Raw genomic sequence first — 20413 nt, forward strand, 5'->3', positions numbered from 1 at the left:
AGGACCGATTGGTATGTGGCTGAAGAGCTAGGATAATGCCAAAGCTTCTTTCCTGCTGTTAGTCCAGCAGCCAAATGCCACTTTTTTTTTCCCTGAACCATGTTTTGGAGGATATTTACTATGTTTTGACAGATTTCTGTTCTGTAGACCATAGACAACCGGAATCTGCATGATGAACTTTGATGACGTTTGGACATTTCGAGATAGAAGTGAAAATTTCCCTCATCTATTTTGATCATAAATCCAAGAGATGTGAAACTTTTATAACTATTGGTGGCGCTCTTTGAAACATGTATATTGCAAAATTGCAATTATAGTAAAGATTTCTATACAGAAAACCATTAGTTACACAAGTAAAAATTAGAAACCAGTTAATTTGTATGTTGGTGTTGAAAATATTAATTAAAACTATTTATGGATTGATAAAAAGGTTTTTGTAAAATTTATTATTTTGAAAGAGTAACCAAATTGATTGGTCTGGTGCCGTCCGGACTGTGTGTACCAGCGAATCGTAAATGGGTCTTTGCACACATGCACACACCCACATATTTATTAACAATGTCAACGTGCATGCTGAAAATTGTATCTTCGCTGATGATGTTTGGCTGGAACTTTGTCGAAGTTTTTACGGTAAATTTTGTATCCCAAATAGACAAAAGTGGTTTGATAAGCAGCAAATATCATTAACATGTTTCTAATTGCACGCAAAGTTGATACCAGTTTTATCAGGCCTTCTTACGGCTGAGTACTCTATAGCTCGTAAAGGATGATTTCTGTAACTCAGTAAGCTTTGGTTAAATGTTGGAATAAAATTTGGGATAGTGAAGTAATAAGACCAATGTAACAAAACAGTCTTCATTTTCAAATGTAGTTTATTGCTTAAACAAACAAACAGAACCCTGCTTCTTCTATTCAGAGAATTCAATATACCATTTTGTTTTCAGTGAATATTCAATGCATTAACTTTGGGTTGAATTGTTGCCTGCCCCAAATAAATTCCCCGTAACTTCATGGTTCAAGAAACTATCTTAGTCCATGGATGTGTTGTGGTCTTTAGAAAGTTCAGATTAAATATCAACAAAACTATGACACCGTACCTTTAAATCTGAAAGAGTTGTAAGAGTATTGTCTTTATTCCACTGATAATCTTGTTTTCAAGCCATGCTTCTAATATGGTCCTGTCTTTTTTGAGAAATATAGGCTAAGTGTCACTTGTTATTGGACTGAAAATGGCAACATATGGAAACCTTTACTTCATTCAAAGTAATTTTTTAAAAGTATGACCTCCTTTCTCAGAATATGCATATCCATCAAAAGAGGGTTCACCCCATTGGCTGCCGCACTATGTTTGCCAAGTTTCCTAATCTTCAGAGATGATTACATTTGGGAAAGGATGTGAATGTCTTTTTATTAAACGTGAGAGCAATTGTGGGATGCGATTATCCCATTGAAAGGTAGCGTCTATTCTATATAAATAGGTATATGAGTCTACACTTTTAAAAACGCTGGGCAAAATGGTATTGGGTAAACTCCTTTTGTGAATTGTTGGTGCATTATTAGTCAACAATTTAGCAAATTTTGGGGTTGGGTAGGCCAAAAAAGTGACCAACGTTGGATAACCTTTCAGGTACAATAGCTGGATAAAAATTCCTTAATTGAGTTAAGGTTTTATTTTTACGCTTGTTTTGCCCACCAAGTGTTGGGGAGAAATTCGAGTAACAAACCCAACAGATTAGTATTATTCGATTGAACTGGATGACGGTGCCTAGTTGCTTTTCATCATGCGCACGCGCTTTGGTGGTCTAATCTATTATGCATGCACAATATCTGTGGCGCATGGCTAATGTTGCATACACATCACGACAATGGCGGCGGACCACGACCTCTTACAGTTGTTAGAGAAATGGGGTTTGAGCCCCTTGATGGACGTGTTCGTAGGTGAGGATTGTACATTTTATGGATTATCACAATAAAGCTAGAGCGTGTGTGCCTGACTGAAAGCTGATTTAGCACATTTGCTCAATGACATGAATGAGAAAAGGGACATCGGGCTCACACTTACGGCTAGCGGCGTGCAGCCTATGCCTGTGCATTGCGCACGCTGTATATAGGCTAGGCATGAGTGATTGCTGTAGGCCTAGACAGTTAACTGTTTTCCGTCCATACTTATACTCATTCATTGGAGCTTACACACTGATACAAATCAAACGTTTGGGTAGGCCTATCACTATCAGGTCATTTTTTTCCTAGAGATAGAAAACATGCAAGCTCCTAATGCTCAACAATTGGGTATTTGATCCCACTTTTCCTTAAAAGTTGAGAAGGCCAGTACTAGGCCTGTTGGTTAAATTGTATGTGCTGCCCAATGGATGGGTTATGATAATGCACTTTTACATTCTGTTCATGCAACAAGGGCTGCACTATCCCATGGATTCTCAGATGATACAGTGGTTAAGTTGTCCTTTATTCTCCAAGTGTCCCTGGCTCACAATTGTAGTTTATCAATGAAATGAAAATTTTATAATTCCAATCGATATAATTGGCATAATGCACCTATTCCAGTTTCCACGCAGGAAGTGGGTATGTGTCGTCAGATGGTAATACTAATTATTATTTTTTTTCTTTTTAGGATTATTTATTCTTACAGCTGGAAATCCCTCTTCCCCAGATTAAATCATCTTATACAAAATCAAGTCCAAATAAATAGAAGAATATAAATGAATAAGTAAAAGCCTCAATTTGTCTTCAAGCCTACATTCATGAACCATATCCATATGCTGTAATTTACACAGTGATTTGTAAGTTTGTGCTCTTTTCCCTCTTTGTTTACAGATAATGACATCGACATGGTGGCACTTGAGTTATTGACAGAGGCAGACATTGAGTAACTCATTCCCAAAATTGGTTTACGGGTCAAGTTTGTTGACAAATGGAGGAAACATGTGAGTTTGCAGTATTTTATTGTGGATTGGAACATGCTGTAAGGAACTTGTGAATAATGCTGTGCTACAAGTGTTTGAATGAAATCTGTGGTGGTGTCAATAGCTTATTCAAGCATTTGAAATGCATCCATGATGTACATTCTGGTGCTTCAACAGTTCTTGTATGCAAACAAGATGGTTGTCTGGCAACATTCCAACACCTTTCATGTATCTGTATTTTCTGCGTTGTACTTCTCACAGAGCAAAAGTCATCTTTGGCCTTACTCATTTTGCCTGCCATCTTTGAGGGGAGCTCCAAGAAGGGAAACTGCTGGGGGTAAAGGCGCCAAGAGAGATGTTGTTGGAATGTTCATTGACAGACAGCGGGTAAGTACATGCCACATTTTAAACCAGTAATACTTGCTTCAGATTTCTTCATATCTCTGTTACTTGGGTTTTCTATGAGATTTCTGTATCTGCTCCATGTGTATGGCTCATCTTTTCTCTTGAACTAGAACGGCAAAGCCCCCCTGGCTCGCTACTACATATAAATCAAAACTGTTTGCTGTATATAGGCCTACTGTTTCTCTTGTTAACCCTGGAAAGAGTGAACGTGTCCCACTTTGAGCCACGGTTATGTAATTTGACCCTAACTCTCAAATGCTACGCCTCAGAGAGGTCGCTTTCCTTGACTTTTCCAAACTTTGGTAGGCACAACTTTTGGTGGGGGTGTCACTTGTGGGGTCAGTCTCAGTGGGGCACAGTGGAAGCTGGAAAATATGACCTCCATAGGGTTGTGTACCGTGACCTTTGGTCCCTGGGGATTTGGTGTGGTTGGCAAAGTTTTGGTTTAGCCTGTCCCAGGCCCAATATCCACAGAATAATAGCTCCAAACCAACCAATGGGTTACCAAAGGAACACAAGACATCTAAGATGGACACAGTTAACTCCTAGACCCTTTAATTAGATAATTAAAAGCTTGGCCCAAAGTGGGGCCTGCTAACGGTAGTTAAGGAAGCCAAAAACGCAGCCTTCGGACGGTTAAAAAATATTCAAGCAGCCAGTGATAATGGGGGGGGGAGAAACTAAAGAAGCAATGCCTCCCAGCTGAGGCTTATCATGAACCCCCTGCCCCTCCCAAGATTTTAGAATGTGTGAATTTGCAAAATGCATAAACTTTGCCTTTGAAGTGCCCCACCCAGTAATAACATCAGCCTCCCACCATACCCCACCCTATCATCTCTCTTCTACTCCTCTCAACATCCCATCTATCTCCTACCCTGCCCCTGTCCATCGATCTAGTCTATTTCCTATCCTGCCTATGCCCCATTATCCCATTTGTCTCCTAAGCTGCCCCTCCCATTCTCCCATCCATCTCCCTCCCCACCTCCTCCCCAACATCACATCCATAACTAAAGGTAAGCACTAAATAGATGGATACAAATGTTTATATATTTTCCATGAGTCATGATATCATTAACATGCCCCAGTACTTGAAGGAAGTCGATGTGCAAACACACCCCAGCTGTTTGTGCTGTCATTGAGTACTACGAGTCACCTTGAGTCAAGAGAGCATATGTCACCGTAGAGAAACGAGCGATACAACAGTCATCTGTCGTGAAAGCTGTTGATGTGTACTTCAAGGTGCACTTCACTTTGGATTGTAAATACCAACAGCAGTGCAAAAGGGATGGACCTTCTTTGAGAAGTGCATCTATGCACAAAAAGGTGCTACAGCCAGAGAATCTGCTTCGTTGAGAGGCCTACAGGCTTACCTAGCCCATAAAAAAGTCCTGTAAGTAGCAGATGTGGAATTCGCTCATGTACACTTTTCTAATATAAAGTACAAGACGAAATGGAGGTGTTTAAAACTGAAAGTCTTTAAAAGGTGTTGAAGACCAAATTTAAGTTTGTTTTTGGTATTTAAACTGTTAGCAGAAGCTGCGTCATTATTTTGAACAGGACAAGACGAAATGGAGGTGTTTAAAATGAAAGTCTTTAAAAGGTGTTGCAGACCAAATTTAAGTTTGTTTTTGGTATTTAAACTGTTAGCAGAAGCTGCATCAATGTTTCGTTTCAAATTGTGCCCACTTATGAGGAAACAAGTTGTCAACAGTTGTGCAACTCATATTACCAAATGCAAGGGAAACATGTAATTACCAAATCTTGGGCATAATATCTCAACCAAGGGTTGGGCAGTTTTAAACAACCAATTATCGAGTGGGTAGTTTGCTTAAATATTTAGGAAAGACATTGACCAACGACCGTTGGGCAAATATTTCCCAATAGATGTACATGTTGACTATTGAACCAATGTTGGGTAATATGTTGGGCATTTATTTGCCCAATTTTCTAACAGTGTATATAGTGGATAAAAATAATCAGCACTTTTTCGTACGATAACAGGCTGCGTCTCTATTGTGAGAAAAGCAAATCTATCGCCCTATTCGATTCTAAATGAAAACAAGAACCGATTTTCCCTAATTTTGACCGACTCAGTAACTTGTCGAGATGAATTGGGCTTGAGATGTGGCCACTTGCGGCCTTAATGCGCGTGATCCCCTGATAGACGGGCCGTGCTGCGCCCTTGTCTGACGGCATCAAGCGGTAGTAGGGCTGAAAGAACGCAGTTTGACGCCCCAGGGTTTGGGAACGATCGGTGAATGCCCCCCAAACGTACTAGAGTAGCGGTATAACCATAGAGCAAGGACACATCACCATTAGTCGCTCGTATTTATCAATTCAAAAATTAAATAGTTTTTTAAGTGACTCTGGATAAGAACGGAGGTAATTGTGTTCCCATTCATTAAATTAATTTTTCTCCATTTTGCATGGGAAGAATCACGAAGTACACTCCAAGTAAAGAAAGACCTCCTCCTCTTAGTACCAGTAAGCAAAGCTTTCGTGGACGTAAGCGTCTCCCAGTACTTAATGAAGCAAGAAAAATCAGGGTCAGTCATTCCATGGAGGAATAAAACCTCCATGGTCATTCAAACGAGCCTTGTGAAATCCCCAGGCTATTGCTTAATTGAGCTAGCTTTTGGGAGGTCAGTCAGGTGACACACAAACTCGGTATAGCATGTATAGTACAGTTTCCAAACACTCGATCAAAGGCAAAAGTTCTCCATCTCGGGGCATTCGCCGGCTCCCCATAAACTGTTGGTGTTTGTATTACTTCGTGGCAGTGTCCTTAGCCTCCCTGCCATGAAAAGGACATTTGTCTTGCTCAAAGGATCAACAGTCTGATCCAAGAACGGTGTTTTTCATTAGTTTGACCTCCCGCACAGGTCGAATGAGACTAGTGTTTATCGAGTTTATCCACCATGAAGGAAGGAAGAAAGACGTGCTCCAATTATGCTCCAACAACGTTTTTAAAATCAACTAGTAACTGGTGCTCCGTGACGCAAGCACAGCAACTTCAAAGAAGTTGTCAGCACCCGAGACAGAAACAGGATTGCGGATATGACAATGAAAATAATCAATAGATGGCTAAATAAAGTGCCCCAACAAGGAATAAGAAAATGAACTATGTTCGATCAAATCTGTTCAGGGCTGCTGTGTAACTTGTATAACACGTCCTCTGAAGACTCTTTCCGAGTTCTTCACATTTTAATGTTCAAGAACCATTTTCGACATACAATCTCTTTTAGAGGACAATGAACCCTAAAATGAGGGGAAAGAGTCTAAAATGCGGTTGGGGTAAGTACACTTAATGAGGTGGCAATTACTAGCACAATTATGGCAATGATCAGTTATAACGTAGAAGCTACCGTGAAGCCTGACCCGGCTGCATAACCAATTCTGTAGTCCACAATATTGAGGTCAATACATTGAGCTTCTTTCACCTGTGCTGAGTAACATTATCACACTCCGGATTAAGTACGAAATTGACAGCTTAAAACCTGAATTATAGAGGATCAGAAGTTTGTGGAGAAATTAAAAGATCAGGGATTTACGAATGAAGGGAAATCTATGGTAAACTTGAGTAAAAACAGAAAGATGGGATGTCATGCTTCAGCAAAATCTATCATCCGTAAAGATTTCACTAAATGCGTTAATTTGGAACATAAATTGGGATTTAAACATTTTAGTCAAATAATGGGAGGTTGAAAGTAGGAAATTTGGTTGCAGGAGTTGGAACTGATTTGTATCTTCAAGGACAACATCTGTTCAGTTCCATTATGGAATGTTTATGGTGGTTGCTGGGCGCGAAGCCTTTAGGGCCTTGTCAGGAATATGCAGGATAGGCCAACGATGATGACCTGGCCTCTTGCTGGTTCCGTGCAGTACTACACTTTGGCTTCTATATATCTGTTAAGTTAAGCGATCCGATCTTTTTCGCATAATTGGTAGTAATGATCGACAACATCCTGTTGTGAAGTTCACTGGTGTTAAGGGAGGAGCGCGTTGCCATTTAAAACGACTAATACACGCTATCGAAGATAAATTATCACCAAACACCTGCACACACCAAGGGAGAAGCGTCTGCATCCGCAGCCCAGGCTTCCCGATCTGACCGTTGATAGATTAACGGGCATATTCCTCAAGTATCCATTCCTGAAGTCAGTTCTGTTGGCCTTGACTTTGAATGCTGTGGTGCCCCAGAAGTCTGTACGTCCCACAGCATTCCAAACGAAAATTTTTGTGCCTCTTCTTTCACATTTATTTCGACAAAAATTTAGTTCGGCCTTGGTAGATGGTTAGAATTTGCAAACAGCTGTTGACGAAAGCCGTATCAACATCAAATAATGCACTAAAAATAAATAGGTCTTGGCTTTGAAGTCCACGTGAGTACCCAGTCCATAACGAGAGGCGCTTTGATGGTCACGCAGTTTCACATCGGCTCAGATTAAGGCAATGTGACATGAATTTGAGCAGTGAACCTCCAATTTTATGGATCTGAGGGGAACAACCCCTTTTATTTTGCTAAAGCGTTAATTTGCCTTGTTAGGGATTGAACGTGCATTTATTTTTTAAACTAGATTTGGGGTAAGATCTAACGATTCAGTCACTGTTATCTCTGCAACTGATCCAGGGTTTAGCTCGCATGGGGACTGATATTTTGTAAAATATACCGGAGCGAAGAGCAACAGATGCGGACCACAAAGGGCGCAGATGTCGTCAATAAATTTGGTCACAATCGCTTGGGGACGATAAAAGTGAGCAGGATCAGAGAGTGAACTTGAGAAATTGAGGGATGATCACTGCCACTTGTGCTTTACTCGCAGTTTACAATAAACACAGAGGAGCTGCTGACTATTGGGAGGAAGCCCAGGGAAAAAAAGGTTTCAAGTGACTGATTTTAGGTTCTCAAGACCTGTGGCTATTTCTTGGAAAAGATACGGATTAAAGACTTAAGTCATTAAGACAAGGACAGTGAGGGCTCGCATGATTTCCATTCGCTTTATTCCTGGAGATTAAATACATTAGTTTCAATTACGGTTCTACCTTTCCAGATGTTGTTTTTGCCTTCTACAATACTGTGTTGATTTTTAATGTCAAAATAATCAAGCTATGGACTGCACAAAATATTTAGTGAAATGAAAACAAAGCTTATGTTGTCTTAGCTGCTCGTGCCAGTTTCGGAGAGATTGTTTATGTCAAGTGGATTTCATTGAATGCACTGCGTCACATTTTTGAGCAAACAACTTTACACCATGTGTAGTTCATGATTGCGACAACCAAAGGAATAATAAAGTTAATATTTTCTGACACAGGTGCCCTTGGATCACCTGTTCCCAGTGTTCTGACAGTTGTTGAACTGCATGCCAGGGAAAACACACCCGCTGCGCCGTAAAGCCATTAAATATTTCTGTAAATCGGAGAGCAGTCGGATCTAGCACTCCGCCAACTGAATACCTGTGTCTCGCCAGCTTCCCCTGCAAAGCGAGTAAAGCGCTTAATCGGACCGGAACGAGTCTTCGCTGTTCCAACCAGCGGGGATACATTCCGGAAAACGTCAGAAGGAAAATATACTTTGTGCGTCGTCAAAGGTTTTTTCGCCTGTATACTTGAGGCCCGTATAGAATGAAAAATGTTCATTACAAAACGAGAACACTGTCATCCCTGTTGTCCAAGTTTTATATATTTGTCGTAGCGGTTGATGTCTTCCCATCAAGCAGACGTATGTTCATATTTTACCAGCAACACAAAGGTTGCCCTTCACTACTAGATTTTTTACGGATCGATATTACAGCCGACTCTTCAGAAGTTGTTGGTGCCAAATTGAACATTGCACCAGTTGCAAAATGCTGTCATCATTCAGTATGCCTACACAGTCCAATGACAGCTAGCGTATGTGGGCATTGCTAATGGCAAACGGAGGGGGTCATCCACTGCTCTATACCTATTTTCTTTTGCTGTCAGCTTATCCCGACAAAATAGACCTATAATTTGAACTAAATATTAGCCGGGAGTATTACAGACCGATCGGCTTTATGCACACAGTATGAAGCCAGACAGCTTGATTAAAGGGTAGCACAAATTGAAAACATTTAGTTCACGTAAAGTATTTCAAAATAGCAATAAATACGTAACCATTTCAAAAAATCGCATATTTAATGTTTACCCTATTAATTGTGACCCCAAAGTCAATAAAAAGATCCTGCGTTTCTCCGCCCACACAAAAAAAATCCCTTTTGACGGTTCGCGCTCCCAGGCTCATTGGATGACGTCATCGCCAGCATGATCACACTGTCTCAGTTCAAGAAATACACGGGGACTGTGTATTTTAATTTCTATCTGGAACTGAGACAGCCACATCGAACACAACGTGGTCTTTTGCAAGCGTGCGATACCGTACGTACTGTGCGCTATGTACATGTACGTGTACACTACATGTCAGCGTTCTGGCGATGACGTCATCCGATCAGCCTGAGAGCACGAATGGCCAAAAGGGGATTTTTGTGGGCGGGGAAACGCAGGACCTTCTTATTCATTTTGGGGTCACAATTAATGGGATAAACATTAAATTTATGATGTTTTTGAGGTGGTTACGTATTTATTACTATTTTTAAATACTTCACGTGAACTAAATGTTTTCAATTTCTGTTAAAACTGTATCCTCCGCTGAGTCGAACTGTTTATTTCAACTGGTCACTGTGATCAATGATCTGATACATTTACCACTATTATCTCTTTGACATATCCTTCGAAATTGGCAGTCTGGTGCCACGACAGGTTCTGTCTCCCGACCCTATGGGTCCAGTCCACTAATTCAAGCCCCATTGAAAACAGTGTAAAATAGCATGCACGCCAACATCCCTGAGATTTCTGAAACACAAATGAAATTCTTGTCTGGTCACTTATCTTTCAATTTCTTTTCAATTTTTTGTGGGTTAACCAATTACATTTTTAATTATTCCCACAAAACAAAATCACCCCCCAAAAAGTGATTTTTCCGAAGTCTGATTGCAGCCATTTTTCAAGTGGCAACCCTCAACTTTCTCGGGCACTTAGGACCATTTTTCAACCGTAGTTTTCAGCCCTTCTGCCCTCATATGAAAGCTCAAAGACCCAGGGAGTTGATCCTGGCGACGATTTACACAATCTCACCATTTTGGGGGCCAAACAATCTCTTTTTTCAAAAGATACTGTAGGGGCACTTTTAATGCTAATGAGCTGGTCAGAAATTCTCACTTGAATTAGTGGTCTGCACCCCTATACTTCGACCGCAGAGTCGTTCGTTTAAGACTAAAAATTATAGGCCTATCGTCAAGTGTTTTTTCTTCAAAATAAGACGATTTGAAGAATGAAGTTGGTTTATGTCACACTGCTCAGAACGGGATAGATCAAAATACATCAGTAACTATAGGGCTACATTAAACTTGATTCGGCAATGTTAAGGCAAAATAAGAAGGAATTGTGTTAAGGTCGAATTTCTGCTGAAACGGATTGCATTGGTTGCTCATAGCATGTAGGTGACGATGTGTTATTCAAGATGAGACATGAACGTACTCATGTGGGAAATGGCACTCTGAGATAACACTTTCACTCGAAATGCCTCAAAGCTCCTGGGAACTAGCAAGACGAGAAGGAGGGAGGTGTTCACTGAGGGAGGCGTGAGGCAGTATACAGACTACAGTGAGGGGAAAGCGCCCCGTAGTCCGGCCGGAAATCAGCGTGGATTTCCGATGAACGGCTAGGTCTTGTCATGGATATTAATCTAAATCACAGCAGAAGTCCTCGGGGAAATTGCATGACGGGCTAAACAAGACGGATCCTGGCTATAAAGATTTCCAGATTATGTGGCTTCTTTCCATAAATTGTCTTACGAGTTAAAAGGCAACTGAAGCGGTATTTAACACTTAGGCAGATGATACCTTGACCTTTGAAGTTTAACAAGAGCCATGATATGAGAACTTTACGCGTGCTCTTTTACAGTTGTCTTGGTGTATGTGTCTTCAAGTTCAGTTTAATACAAACCATGTTTCAAACTGATAGAGCACTTTCAGCAGGGGATCAACTGCACTGCGTCGACACGACCACCATTGTACGCCGTACGTGTACACGTAACGTAAGTGGTGTCATACGTTATGTTAAGAGGTTGACGGGTCGTTACCAAAAACAAATAAATCAATTCACAAAATCACAAACCCTATCTGCCCCTGATACAGACGAGAAAATTCGTACAATCGGTGGCCTTTCTCTGTAACAACTTCCCGGGCGGGGAGCAAGGTTAGCATTTACACAAGGGAATTACACGTCTCTTACATAGCAGGGACTGGCAATACTCTTTGGTTTTGTTCTTTACGGTCATGCCTATTTCACCGTGACTCCTGTGGGTCTTGGGGTAGTTTAAAACAAGCTGCATAATGATTTATCTCGGACTGTTTCCGTTTTAAGCCCCATGTAGCTTTCCAGTGACGTGTTCCCGAGTCCATACAGTGATTGATCAAACCTATTTCTGGACGGGAGTTCTTAACGTACCCCTAAATTGCAGAACTGAACCAATATCGTTAACACTTTTGTTTATCCACATTGATGCAGAACGTCTACATATTTCCCAGTTGCATGCGCAATAGTCGGTATTAATTCTATTTCTTATTTGCACTTTTTCACAGGGGTTCCACATTATTTATGGCTCTTTCCTTACGTTATTCCAGGGCTCAAGGCGACTTTGATTAGTTAGACGCCTGATCAATTGTGACAGCGGTCTCCTGTGCATTTATTAAATCAAAAACAAAATCGGAACATCGATTGGACGTTGTGCAACAACTTCAAAACACTGTAGACTGGTGGACATTACACATGACAGGATGGGATCATTAAAAGACTTCGCGGCAGCTGCTTTAAGATTGGGTTATTTCCACCTGTGGCGGAACAGGGGGGGCTTTTCCCCACCTTCGAAAAGTTAGTTACTCCCCACCACACACACACTCACTTTATAGGCCTATGAGCCGTTGGAGGTACCGTACATTGCAACTTTATAATTGTATTCTTCAGTCTAATGGCTGGGGCTTGTCCCCCCCCCACTTTTAAAACCGTTCCGCTGCCGTTGGTTTTTTCTCATTCAAGGTATAATTTTTTTTAGAGCAAGGGTATGCGTGGGGTGTTGATAATGTTTCATGTTGATGGCATGGCGACACCAGAACCTCTAAAATAGGAACTCATATGGAGAGACAGTGTGGTTGCGTTACTTTAAATGGCGGAAGTCCGTGCCCCCAATTTTGAAATGTACCCAATCCAGCGGTGTAGCCAGCTTTTGGTGTCGGGGAGGGGGGGGAATTCAAATGTGAATGCGGCTTCATGCTCAAGCAAAAGATTTTGGGGGGAGAAAAAAAATATCAAAAACCTTACTCATGGTCCCGACGTCCTTGCTCTTTTTTCGTGGTGTTATTTTTGTAACGTTTTGGTGCTAATATTTGTTAAATAAATATGCTGATTGTACTACAGAAGGGAGAAAAAGTGAGGCAAAAAATCTGTCGGGGGCACTTTGCCCCCTGTCCCACCCCCTTCCACTGGCTACGCCACAGACCCAATGTGTGTGCAAGTCGCACCTTTTATTTAGGGAACGATCAATCGATATAGAAGAACGATTGATCGATGTAGGGGAACGATCGATCGATTAAGGGGGAATGATCGATGTGTTGCCTCCAATTGCAAGTTTTTGCCTCTTTGGCGTTTCATAGTCCCTGGGTGTCCCTCAGGGATATCACTCAAGTTGCTACTAGCCGGACAGAGAAGAGTTACACACCAAACCCCGTTAATAGAGCCTGAAAGTAAGAGGTCATATTTTTCGAAGCCCTTTGTCCAAGTTGGATTTTTAAAGAAGAAACTGAACGAAAAAATATTACAAATTATAAAATCTTTGCACGTGAATTTTCCTGTCCAAGGGTTCCGGAAGCGCGCCATCAGGGGTAAACTTTCAGGCTCTATTTGCCACACTTATCAGACGGCGGGCACACCCTTTAACTCTTTCTACACGCTGGGGATTTAGAAACTTAACGCCCTCGGCGACCGGACTACTTCAGAAAATTTAGCTGATACAAAATCTGACTTGCCCTGCTTTAAAATATGAGCCTTGTCTATCATGCATGCAAAGTGATAGAGGCAAGCAAGAGGAAAGCAGGCCTAGGATTGCCTATGATTTCCAAGTTGAAAACAAACTAATGCAAACATTTTAGCAACTAAACAAAATCCCCGGTAAAAGCTGCATTTTACACCAATAACTTGGTGATGCAAAAGACACAACATGGAATACAATTCATGTACTACTTTATTCTCAATTTGAGGACTTTGCGGTGAGTCGTAAATCAGCGTCTTTTCTAAAAAAAAATGACTAAAGGAAATCTGACATTTTCCCCGCGGTTCATGTGATATAGGCAGCTGCTCGGTCCTATTTATCACAGGAAAGCACACCCGCGGGCTGCAACATCCCACACCCATGGCAAGTATCCCTTTAAAGTGTCTCGAGACCCAGACAGTTCACAACTGCATCAATGATTCTAATGGCATTGGGGGGGGGGCTGTTTGTTTCACATGGATCCGAATCTTGATCCGTAACCGTCGTCGGTTCACTGACACCACAACTAGCGTAAGGGCTGGAGCGAACCAGCGTTGGGACCACTGGTCGAGATGCGAACCCGAATGAAACAAACAGACCACAAGAGATTAATTTCAAGAGAACAGCGAATGGTGGGCGCAGTTACGCAGTTACGTGAAATGAAATGAACAATTAACCGAATCAAGGCAATCGTCCAACGGCATGTACCAGTGACGGCAACAGTACCAAGGTCGAATCCCCCCAAAAGAAAAACACTCAGTAAAAGCTTCGACAAATTCTACACTCATGGCCTACTCAAATTTACGCAATCAGGTCGAAGCAAATTGCTACTGAGGCTGCAACCGACCAGCTTGCATTTTGACGATATAAGTAATAATTAAAAAGTGCCCATCACCCTCCCTATGTTAACTCAAAGGGGTTACTCGCATCTGGAGGACGAAGTTGCGTCCTGATTTTGTAAGCACTTGATCCTCGCAGGATACCCTCAGAAGCATCAGTGATTGTGGTAGCACTACTGTGAACAGCAGACTGGGGATAGCTTACGACTGGTGTCTTCATTCGAAGTCTCCGCTGAATGAATGATGGCCAGTGGCAAGCCAGTTACTGAAAGAGCCGCCGCGGGATTCCCGAGAACAAACGTCGTTGTACCGATCTGAGACACTTAGTAAAGTTATACTCCAAAACGTGACTCGCTTACCTTAAAATTTTAGGAGTTGTATAACTTGCTGTTTCTATGTTGCATAGGCCTACATGAAGGCGGCCGGCAATACTTCATTTTACCATTGAGGAATAAAAACGTCCTCCATGATTTTACCCATCACGGTGGTCGGCTTCGAGCTCGCCTCTCACAAACAAGTGCAGGGGATACCCTAGTCTGTAGTCTGGTCAATACTTCCCGGACAAAACGAGCCGTATCTCATGGCCCCTTCACCATTCCAAATTTAACCTCGACGTCAAACAACCCCCCCCCCTCACTTGCAGAGGGGCTTCACTTCCTGCCCACAAACTGGCCTGCACCTCGGTGATACACTCCCGGGGCCACGGGGCCCCCAGACCCAGAAACATGCATCTCTCTCTATATATATATCGCTCAGTTTGAAAAAAAAATAGGCGGAGAATAAGATCAACCGCGCTGGCTTCCCTCGCGAGAAAACTAAAGGGGAAATTACAGAATTACCGGACTCAACTCTACAGGCTCAAGCCGACCGGAGAGCTCTAACCAAAACAAATTTCTCGGTCCGTGCTAGTGTCGACAAGCTACGATGCAGCCGAGAGCACAATTGTTCCAGCAATGATCTTCGGAAGTTCCAGCAAAGGAATCACCTGACATTCCATTTTGTTTCAACCCCCAAACAATATTCCATTTCCATCTTTGCAAATGTCAACCGACAAGCCCTCACTGACGCATCAGTTTTTGAGTACAAAAACTAATTACGTGTCTGAAAAACGACAGCCGTTCAAAAGACGATTGACAAAAAAATGTTGCACAGCATTTCACAATGTACATTCAACTTCAAGGAAGATTCTCCTTCTAGATAGATATAGTGAACCCCTCCCCCAAAGGGAGACAAAATCACAAAAAAATGTACTCAATGTCAACCCCTACTTCAACCAAGACACGTGCCAAATTACAGCAAGATGAGCAAAAATACCTTCCAGCTATTACCAATTATTCCAGGGAACAAAGATTCAGCAGAAAACATCTTCACTTGTGCTCGTCATGATTGGCGCAAATCACCACTCCACAAAGGATTCGTCCTTTGGGATTTTAGGACTGCATGCCATCTTAGAAAGAGATTGAAAATGAATTGAACCGTTTGCAAATAATATGCAGAGATACTGGGGGGTTACTCCCCGCTATTTCTCAGACATTTTGGGGAAAAATTTAACTCAGCTAACAATTTTAAAAACTCTTGAAAACGATGCGTTGTTTAAAACGTCACTATTATAGCAATCTTCGAAACAGTCGTTAAAAACTAAATGATAAACCTCACTCAGGAGAGTGTCTAATTATTAATTCGTAATAGATATCTGTTTCTTGTGAACTTGCCTGTCTTAAACACGCTCGAGAATGAAGGCCCTTCATATCAATATGAGTGAATGATATAAATGGAACGTAGCCATGGCTTCAGCTCGAAGGATGTCAGGTTTCCTTGAGTTATTGAAGCCAACAGGAACCCTATTGTCAAATTTAAGCCAAGGAATCAAACCACCGGAATGGACAAGGTTTAAGACATCTGATTCGTGGGTGTTTATCTAGCTGAGGAAGCAAAACAGGCTCTGAAGACATAATGGATTCTTTTTCTTTTGTCTCATTTTTTAATCTCCCCATGAATGACATTCATGTTGAGTAATAATGTTTGCACATCCCCATTGCTCCTGAGAGTTAGTTGGAGGCTGAATACAATACTTAAAGAACAACAGATGTCGACAGAAATGATGTCTTTCAAAAAAGGAAACATGACTTACATTGGAACGTTGTTGCTCGTCGACAAGTGAACCCGTTGCAATCCTCAACCGGCCAAATCACGGTTATCCGCCCCGAGCGTTGCCTCATTTATAGATGCTGTAGATTTACCCACTACTATGAGTCTCTCTTGCCCCTGGACCACCAGCGTGCGCCCTACATAGCCCCCTGTAGTCCACAAATGGGGCCACCCAGGCAGGGGTACACCACTGGCATAGCAGATTGGGTACGTGAAGCTCAGGGGTGCAGAGACCCATGCGAACTGGAAGGCGGTGTGTGTCAGTGGTGACTTGCAACGTCACCAGTCCACTAACATATAGAAGGACATGTCAAATCTTGAATTTGTGGCTTAACAGTATGCAAATTTAACAAGACATCACTCGCTTGTTTTGATTGGCAAGGAAGTGGAAGTGTCTTCTACTTTTTCAAGTTAATACTAAAAAACTGCCGGTTAAATTTAAGCTTCCGAAATCTTAGTATACGCCATGGTGAAAATACCTGGTTCTGTTGATTAAAAACAAACCATAGGCCTATGGGCGTGATTCCAATAATCTGTCATCGTAAATTATAAATATAAACTAATAATATGCAGTACAAAAGAAAGCTTCAGTCTGGAATAAGAAAGGAAACGAAAAAATACACGGCCTAGCAACTGAAACTCCAAACAGTTGAGTCGTTCTAGAACAGGTTGGGGACACATTTCTACATGGAAGGACCCAGGCTTTCGGAAGGGCGGCACCATGCAAACAGTCTGGTATGATGTTGTGATGGAATTCGTGCGTTTCAGTTTTTCCGTGCCCAAGTGGACCCGATCACTTGCAAATCAAATGGCTTACGTGACACTTCACTAGTGCATATTGCAAAAATTGTGTAAATATTTCGAAACGTTGCTCCTGGAAATGATGTACGTTTAATTTATCCTGAAAAAGAGTGCCCGACTTAATGTATGGAGGGCCTAGTGGGACTCCTTTACTGTACATATTACTCAGCCGTACCCCATCAAAAACACATTAAAATTACGCAGTAGCAGGATTCCAGGCGATTAAGCAAGTTTGGCAGCTTTTGGACATTGTTTTATACCAAAAACACTTTTTATATTGCCGACTCGCAGCTCTAACGCGGAGACTTTTTGGCCTAAGACTAGGTGACCATAACAGGTCATAGTCTGATTAAAGTAATGGGCTAAATGAAAATTACCCTGTCATTTGTGACTCCGGCTCATTTCCGCAGACCATATGCCTTCCTGAACTGAAGTCACTGTAGACTTTGTCAGGGTGGCATGTATGTACAAATCACGTTTGTTGCTAAATAACGCGATCATTTCAGCGCTTAACGGATAACCCTGTGACGAATTGTTTTCCCACCTCAGTAGTTAAATTGACTGCAGCACTAATACTAATTTTGTAAGCGTGACTGGCAACGAAAGATCTCAGACAACTGCACAGAGCAGATTAGCAGCCTGACTCTTGCGGTATTGTCATTCACCACCGTGACGTTCCGGCAATGTTGGGATTACTTCACAACGTCAGGCCCTGCAGTGCTCACTCTACTTCTTGAATACACCCATCAAATTTTTGCACATGGCGCTAGCGTTACCCACTTGACAAATGACAATAACCAAGAGGCATTTTTTTTCGTCCATAAAATTCATTTTAAAAAAACTTAAGTTCCCATGTATCTTTTAATGTGAATGGCGACAAGTAGACTGGAATTCCACTCCTCCCCATTCCTCAATCAATTTTACATAGTCCCCATGTAGTAGTATTCATCAGTAATCGTCAAGTCCTGTATCAGTCCGTCCATCCATGTTCGAACGGATTATTGAAATTAACGCAAAGTATGTATCACTATGTTCTCCCAGCCAATCGTTCTCTCCAGGCAAGTCTTCGTTAAGTGAAAGTCGACGGAGGGGTGTCGATAACATTTGCTCCACAATCAAGGGGGGTGCATTTTGGCAAAGAACAGGGTTTCAGCCAAGGACAGGCAACATCTCTCTGACATGGGGGAGGGGAGGAGATGGGGCGTACTGATTCGACGATTGACAAGTGCGTTAGTAAGCAGAAACATGACTCCGGGGAGGATGCCCGAAGCACCAGAGATAGGGGTTAAAGCCTGCCGGCAAACGAAAATTTTCCCCCGTCCAGAAGACAGGTGTCAACGTCCATTAGCAGGGGCGTGTTAAAACCCAAACACGCACACCTGAGATAATCACAGGTTAATACGGGCCTAATGGGTAGAGTAAACAGCCCCTGCCCAGATCGTCAATCACAAACAACACCCTCGTAACTCACTGAAAAGTCTGTACTTGTTTTCCTTTGAGGCGACACCAGGGCCACCTGTTCAAACGCTGTCAGTGGCGAACTGTTTGATTTCCACCGACATTTCTGGCACAAAATTAACAGCCCGTGACACTTTTATGTCTTCAAATTATAATGAAGAGGGCGCCCTTCAAATTGGATGATAGTTTATTGAATTCACTGCAAGGGATGTTGATCGCATGATGGTCAATATTACAGTGATATACACTAAAGTCATTGAGAGCCGGTTATGAGGTTTGTGACAGTGACAGTGGACAAAATATGTTTTGAGGTAATGGAGCTAGGTTTACACTAGGCTTATATCACCAGCGGCCACGGCAATCACGTTTGCCCGAAACGTAGTGCGCGGTGGGATTTTGGCATTTTTTTCTCCGTAGTCAAGTTTTGTTAAGTCCTGCTAAGTTTTCTTATTGTCTGTTGTACTCTCCATACAAATCATGTTCGGATTGCTTAATAAGCCATTGTAAAGTCCGTACATTTCTGAAGGTGATAGCCTGAGGGCTGCTGAAGTGCCTTCAGTTGATTTCTCGAAAGTAGTTTTTTATCATGTTGCATGAAGTTGCCCTGCCTGGCCTGGCTTCTATACTCCCTCCCAGACCGCTGCATGGCACCAGGCCTGTAAACCGCCACAAATCAGTGTGGACGCTCCGTGATTGAACGCGACGAAACGGCTATCGTACATCCTAGCTTGCCAAGAGAACCGTGACAAAACGTGGCAGAATGTGACAAAACTTGAAAGGACCGTGAGATGCTGGCAGTTCAAAATCTGGCCCCGCATCCACGGCAATCACGAACTGTCACGTTTGCCCATCCCGTTCCCCTGCGTTGTCTCACGTCCATCCCATTTTGTCCACAGTGGCTAGAAACGTGATAATTGTAGCTGCTGGGAACAAAGTGTAAACCTAGCTTGAGGAATTACAAAAGATGTTGACTATGATTTTCACCAGTGATGTGGTGCATCGATGCTGAATCTTAATTGACCTATAAATACTGCCTTAATGCTCGATTTGTGGAACTGTGGCCTTAGCCTGAAGGTTTGAGGTGCAAAAGCTTTGAGGATTAATGCCATGCAAGTCCAATCGGCTTGAATTTTCCAGGTAGATTTGTTCGATTTTTTCTGTTATGCAAACCTAACTTGGTGCCACCTGCCTGCAAAGTGTATTATCTAATTTAATCATGTTTTACCATGCATGGTCGAGGAAATATACCTTAGATTTGTAAAGTTTCATTTGTCATGTTTACAGCATCTCATTTTGTTACCATGAGAGGTCTAATACATCCCTCCCCCCAAAAAGGTATAATAATTTTCTACATGGCCAGGGTTTTGCATTATACCGGGGTACGGTACCGGCGGGGAACATCATCTGAACTGTTCTGTAGCCTGTTGATAGTACTCTGAGTATACTGCCCACAGGAACTGATATTATGCTAATTAGAAAGTCAAATTAATTAAGGGTCACTTTCTACATGGGCTGATCCGTGAGCAAGTCATATATTGTACTTGTCACTAACCACTGGACTTTAAAGATCACTTAAATAAATAATGGTAGGCTGGAACTGAATGCTTGTCTGCTTAGCGATGATTAGGATTCATGCAATTCGTCGTGTTATGACACGTTTCGTGTTAGGCCCGGTTGAGGGCCAAAGCCTTTGCTCCAACACTGATTTTTCAAACAAATTCTTACAATTACAAAAGTCAATG

At 42.1% G+C, this 20413-nt stretch overlaps 1 protein-coding gene and 1 pseudogene across 2 annotated transcripts in view; one reads left to right on the forward strand and one right to left on the reverse strand.

Moving 5' to 3' along the window:
• The window catches only part of LOC110981838 (macrophage metalloelastase-like), a 46628-nt gene extending 30058 nt beyond the window's left edge, over positions 1-16570 (reverse strand). Inside the window, exon 1 of one of the 2 annotated variants that reach the window (XM_022239804.2) lies at positions 16396-16570. The gene's annotated coding sequence lies outside the window, so the exon portion shown is untranslated. Of the gene's footprint in view, positions 1-14623; positions 14779-16395 lie in introns of those variants that run through there. The other variant, XM_087138603.1, reaches the window with a different exon arrangement.
• LOC110981839 (uncharacterized) lies at positions 1866-9403 on the forward strand (annotated as a pseudogene).
• Positions 16571-20413: the final 3843 nt, after the last annotated feature.

This window comes from Acanthaster planci, linkage group LG07 (genome assembly GCF_054643075.1).
Source record: "Acanthaster planci isolate LZ-2023a linkage group LG07, COTS_SCS, whole genome shotgun sequence".
NCBI lineage: Eukaryota > Metazoa > Echinodermata > Asteroidea > Valvatida > Acanthasteridae > Acanthaster > Acanthaster planci.